Source organism: Cryptomeria japonica, unplaced genomic scaffold (assembly GCF_030272615.1).
Source record: "Cryptomeria japonica unplaced genomic scaffold, Sugi_1.0 HiC_scaffold_26, whole genome shotgun sequence".
Lineage (NCBI taxonomy): Eukaryota > Viridiplantae > Streptophyta > Pinopsida > Cupressales > Cupressaceae > Cryptomeria > Cryptomeria japonica.
The window spans coordinates 157,501-163,753 of NW_026728848.1; positions in this window are offsets into that span (position 1 = coordinate 157,501).

Consider the following 6,253-nt stretch of genomic DNA (forward strand, 5'->3'; position numbering starts at 1 on the left):
GGAGAGGAGGGATGCAGCCAAGAAAGCAATCAGGGCTCGAGGCAAGGGATGCATCAAGGATAGCAATCATGTTGTGAGGCGAGATTCCAAAGGCTAAACGTGAGAGGCTGCAGGGTCGACTCAGAGAGGTCTATGCATGTGAGAGGCTGAAAGCAAGGTCGACTCGGAGCGGTCTATGCATCGGGCGCGCTTGGGGCGACTACCAGTGCCAACCCCTTATCCCGCGACGCGTCCGACAAAGAGAACGTTCCAAGGCGGCAGAGGAGGTTACCAGCCGAAGGATGCAGTAGCAATAACAGGTATAGTTCCGCGGCGGCCGAGAAGACTCACCGCATAGGAATCGGGATGCGAGGCGAGGGATGCGGCGGGAAGGCCCCGACGGCTAAACGGAAGAGGCTGCAGGGCCGCCTCGGAATGGTCCAAGCATCGGATGCGATTGGGACGACTACCAGTGCCAACCCCTTATCCCGCGATGCGTCCGATACACAGATAGTTCCAAGGCGGCCGAGGAGCCTCACCGCATATCAATCGGGGTGCGAGGCGAGGGATGGGGCGGGAAGGCCCCAACGGCTAGACGGAAGAGGCTTCAGGGCCACCTCGGAATGGTCCAAGCATCGGACACGCTTGGGGCGACTGCCAGTGCCAACCCCTTATCCCGCGATGCGTCCGATACACAGATGGTTCCAAGGCGGCCGAGGAGCCTCACCGCATAGCAATCGGGGGTGCGAGGCGAGGGATGGGGCGGGAAGGCCCCAACGGCTAGACGGAAGAGGCTTCAGGGCCGCCTAGGAATGGTCCAAGCATCGGACACGCTTGGGGCGACTACCAGTGACAGCCCCCTATCCCGCGATGCGTCCGATACGAAGATGGTTCCAAGGCGGCCGAGGAGCCTCACCGCATAGCAATCGGGGTGCGAGGTGGGGGATGCGGCGAGATGGCCCCAACGGCTAGACGGAAGAGGCCACAGGGCCGCGTCGGAATAGTCCAAGCATCGGACGTGCTTGGGGCGACTACCAGTGACAACCCCTTATCCCGCGATGCGTCCGATACGAAGATAGTTCCAAGGCGGCCGAGGAGCCTCACCGCATAGCAATCGGGGTGCGAGGTGGGGGATGCGGCGAGATGGCCCCAACGGCTAGACGGAAGAGGCTGCAGGGCCGCCTCGGAATAGTCCAAGCATCGGACGCGCTTGGGGCGACTACCAGTGACAACCCCTTATCCCGCGATGCGTCTGATACGAAGATAGTTCCAAGGCGGCCGAAGAGCCTCACCGCATAGCAATCGGGGTGCGAGGTGGGGGATGCGGCGAGATGGCCCCAACGGCTAGACGGAAGAGGCCACAGGGCCGCCTCGGAATAGTCCAAGCATCGGACGCGCTTGGGGCGACTACCAGTGACAACCCCTTATCCCGCGATGCGTCCGATACGAAGATAGTTCCCAGGCGGCCGAGGAGCCTCACCGCATAGCAATCGGGGTGCGAGGCGAGGGATGCGGCGAGATGGCCCCAAAGGCTAGACGGAAGAGGCTGCAGGGCTGCCTCGGAATAGTCCAAGCATCGGACGCGCTTGGGGCGACTACCACTGCCAACCCCTTATCCCGCGATGCGTCCGATACACAGATAGTTCCGAGGCGGCCGAGGAGGTGGGGGATGCGGCGAGATGGCCCCAACGGCTAGACAGAAGAGGCTGCAGGGCCGCCTCGGAATAGTCCAAGCATCGGACGCGCTTGGGGCGACTACCAGTGACAACCCCTTATCCCGCGATGCGTCCGATACACAGATAGTTCCGAGGCGGCCAAGGAGCCTCACCGCATAGCAATCGTGGTGCGAGGTGGGGGATGCGGCGAGATGGCCCCAACGGCTAGACGGAAGAGGCTGCAGGGCCGCCTCGGAATGGTCCAAGCATCGGATGCGCTTGGGGCGACTACCACTGCCAACCCCTTACCCCGCGATGCGTCCGATACACAGATAGTTCCAAGGCGGCCGAGGAGCCTCACAGCATAGCAATCAGGGTGCGAGGCGAGGGATGCGGCGAGAAAGCCCCAACGGCTAGAGGGAAGAGGCTTCAGGTCCGCCTCGGAATGGTCCAAGCATCGGACGCGCTTGGGGCGACTACCAGTGAAAACCCCTTATCCCGCGACGCGTCCGATACACAGATAGTTCCAAGGCGGCCGAGGAGCCTCACCGCATAGCAATCGGGGTGCGAGGCGAGGGATGCGGCGAGAAGGACCCAACGGCTACACGGAAGAGGCTTCGGGGCCGCCTCGGAATGGTCCAAGCATCGGACGCGCTTGGGGCGACTACCAGTGACAACCCCTTATCCCGCGACGCGTCCGATACACAGATAGTTCCAAGGCGGCCGAGGAGCCTCACCGCATAGCAATCGGGGTGCGAGGTGAAGGATGCGGCGAGAAGGACCCAACGGCTAGACGGAAGAGGCTTCGGGGCCGCCTCGGAATGGTCCAAGCATCGGACGCGCTTGGGGCGACTACCAGTGACAACCCCTTATCCCGCGACGCGTCCGATACACAGATAGTTCCAAGGCGGCCGAGGAGCCTCACCGCATAGCAATCGGGGTGCGAGGCGAGGGATGCGGCGAGAAGGACCCAACGGCTAGACGGAAGAGGCTTCGGGTCCGCCTCGGAATGGTCCAAGCATCGGACGCGCTTGGGGCGACTACCAGTGACAACCCCTTATCCCGCGACGCGTCCGATACACAGATAGTTCCAAGGCGGCCGAGGAGCCTCACCGCATAGCAATCGGGGTGCGAGGCGAGGGATGCGGCGAGAAGGACCCAACGGCTAGACGGAAGAGGCTTCGGGTCCGCCTCGGAATGGTCCAAGCATCGGACGCGCTTGGGGCGACTACCAGTGACAACCCCTTATCCCGCGACGCGTCCGATACACAGATAGTTCCAAGGCGGCTGAGGAGCCTCACCGCATAGCAATCGGGGTGCGAGGCGAGGGATGCGGCGAGAAGGACCCAACGGCTAGACGGAAGAGGCTTCGGGTCCGCCTCGGAATGGTCCAAGCATCGGACGCGCTTGGGGCGACTACCAGTGACAACCCCTTATCCCGCGACGCGTCCGATACACAGATAGTTCCAAGGCGGCCGAGGAGCCTCACCGCATAGCAATCGGGGTGCGAGGCGAGGGATGCGGCGAGAAGGACCCAACGGCTAGACGGAAGAGGCTTCGGGGCCACCTCGGAATGGTCCAAGCATCGGACGCGCTTGGGGCGACTACCAGTGACAACCCCTTATCCCGCGACGTGTCCGATACACAGATAGTTCCGAGGCGGCCGAGGAGCCTCACCGCATAGCAATCGGGGTGCGAGGCGAAGGATGCGGCGAGAAGGACCCAACGGCTAGACGGAAGAGGCTTCGGGTCCGCCTCGGAATGGTCCAAGCATCGGACGCGCTTGGGGCGACTACCAGTGACAACCCCTTATCCCGCGACGCGTCCGATACACAGATAGTTCCAAGGCGGCCGAGGAGCCTCACCGCATAGCAATCGGGGTGCGAGGCGAGGGATGCGGCGAGAAGGACCCAACGGCTAGACGGAAGAGGCTTCAGGGCCGCCTCGGAATGGTCCAAGCATCGAACGCGCTTGGGGCGACTACCAGTGACAACCCCTTATCCCGCGACGCGTCCGATACACAGATAGTTCCGAGGCGGCCGAGGAGCCTCACCGCATAGCAATCGGGGTGCGAGGCGAGGGATGCGGCGAGAAGGACCCAACGGCTAGACGGAAGAGGCTTCAGGGCCGCCTCGGAATGGTCCAAGCATCGGACGCGCTTGGGGCGACTACCAGTGACAACCCCTTATCCCGCGACGCGTCCGATACACAGATAGTTCCGAGGCGGCCGAGGAGCCTCACCGCATAGCAATCGGGGTGCGAGGCGAGGGATGCGGCGAGAAGGACCCAACGGCTAGACGGAAGAGGCTTCAGGGCCGCCTCGGAATGGTCCAAGCATCGGACGCGCTTGGGGCGACTACCAATGACAACCCCTTATCCCGCGACGCGTCCGATACACAGATAGTTCCGAGGCGGCCGAGGAGCCTCACCGCATAGCAATCGGGGTGCGAGGCGAGGGATGCGGCGAGAAGGACCCAACGGCTAGACGAAAGAGGCTTCAGGGCCGCCTCGGAATGGTCCAAGCATCGGACGCGCTTGGGGCGACTACCAGTGACAACCCCTTATCCCGCGACGCGTCCGATACACAGATAGTTCCGAGGCGGCCGAGGAGCCTCACCGCATAGCAATCGGGGTGCGAGGCGAGGGATGCGGCGAGAAGGACCCAACGGCTAGACGGAAGAGGCTTCAGGGCCGCCTCGGAATGGTCCAAGCATCGGACGCGCTTGGGGCGACTACCGTTGCCAACCCCTTATCCCGCGATGCGTCTGATACACAGATAGTTCCGAGGCGGCCGAGGAGCCTCACCGCATAGCAATCGGGTTGCGAGGCAGATTATTGGGAAGGGAACCCCCTGGGATGCGGCTCAAGCAGTGCCCAAAGGGACTGGAATGCGGAATCACATCGAGAGACCCAAATGCTATACGAGGGCTCAAATCGAATTATCGATTTGGCCACGACATGGACGCATCGGAACGACTACCTTTGCCGAACCACTCGCAATTGCATCCATACCGAAACCAATAGACATTTCCGTTAGAGCCCTCGCATAGCATTCGGGAATCTCGCATGCCCCTCTAAATCGACCAATGCTGGCGCTCAATGAAAATCCGAGCGCTACCACCGTTCGAGCGCCAGCATTGGTCGAGTTAGAGGGGCACGGGGGAGAATGCTCCAGTCAACACCTCCCCTATATAAGTTATTTGTCCGATTCTCGCACAACCGTAGTCTGCCTCGTCGAATCAAACAACGGTCCCAGATTCCGACTTCCGTTCCGTAGAGACCCAAAAGCTAGATGGAGGCTCGCAAGAAAGAGAGTCGGCGCATAGCAATCGGGTTTCTCGAACGTTTAGGGACCGAGCTCACTTGCGGATAGGGCAAAATCCGCCAAGCAACCCAAAAGCTAGACGGGGGCTCGAATCGAATCGCCTAGGCGGCCACAACAACGACGTGTTGGATCGACTACCAGTGCCAAACCATTCAGCAAGACTAGTCTGTGTCGAGGCCGGATAGAGATTCTCAGAGAGCGCCCGCATAGCATTTAGGAGACCTGCCGCGTCCCTCACACTCGACAAATGGTGGTGCACGTTTATAAATCCGAGCAATCCCAACCCTTTCAAGCACCAACATCGGTCGAGATAGAGGGGCACGGAGGGGGCTGCGTGAGACAACACAGTCCCCTATATAAGTTATTTGTCCGATTCTCACACATCCGAAGAATGGTCATCAAATCGGACAACAGCCCAAACTTCCGACTTCGGTCCCAGAAAGCCCAAGAGCTATCTAAAACGTTCATGGCCGGAACTCGATCGCGGCTATACCAGTCCGCCAAGCAACCCAAAAGCTAGACTGGAGCTCTAGTCGAATCACCTCTGTGGCCATTGCAAGGACGTGTTGGAGCGACTACCATTGCCGAACCATTCCGCAGGTCGAGTCCATACCAAGGCCGCATAGAGATTCACGATGAGCTCCTGCATAGCAATCAGGAGACTTGTCGTGTCCATCACAATCGATAAATCCTGGTGCAAGATTTTTGCATCCGAGCGCTCCAACCAGTCGAGCACCAGCATCAATCGACATAAACGGGCACGGGGGGAGGATGCTCGAGAACACTACCTCCCCTATATAAGTTATTTGTCCGATTCTCAAGCAGCCGAAGTCTGGTCATCGAATCGGGTCAAAGACCACAACTTCCGACTTTACCCACAATGCAAGTCATCGAATCGAACATCGGCCCCCGAGTCGGACTCCATGCGTATGTCAGGTCATCGGACCCAAATTCCGCCTTCCTGCGCATGGCGGGCCATCAATATCAACTCGGTCATCGGACCCAAACTCCGCCTTTTTGCGTATGGCACGCCTTCAAATCGGTCATCGGACCCAAATTCCGCCTTCCTGTGCATGGCGGGCCATCAACATCAACTCGGTCATCGGACCCAAATTCCGCCTTTCTGCGCATGGCACGCCATCAACTCGGTCATCGGACCCAAATTCCGCCTTCCTGCGCATGGCAGGTCATCGGACACAAATTCAGACCTCGCCAATATGCCTACGTATCGAATCGGTCATCGGACCCAACTTCCGACTTCATCCATACTGTAGGGTCTTTGAGGTTGGCGCGG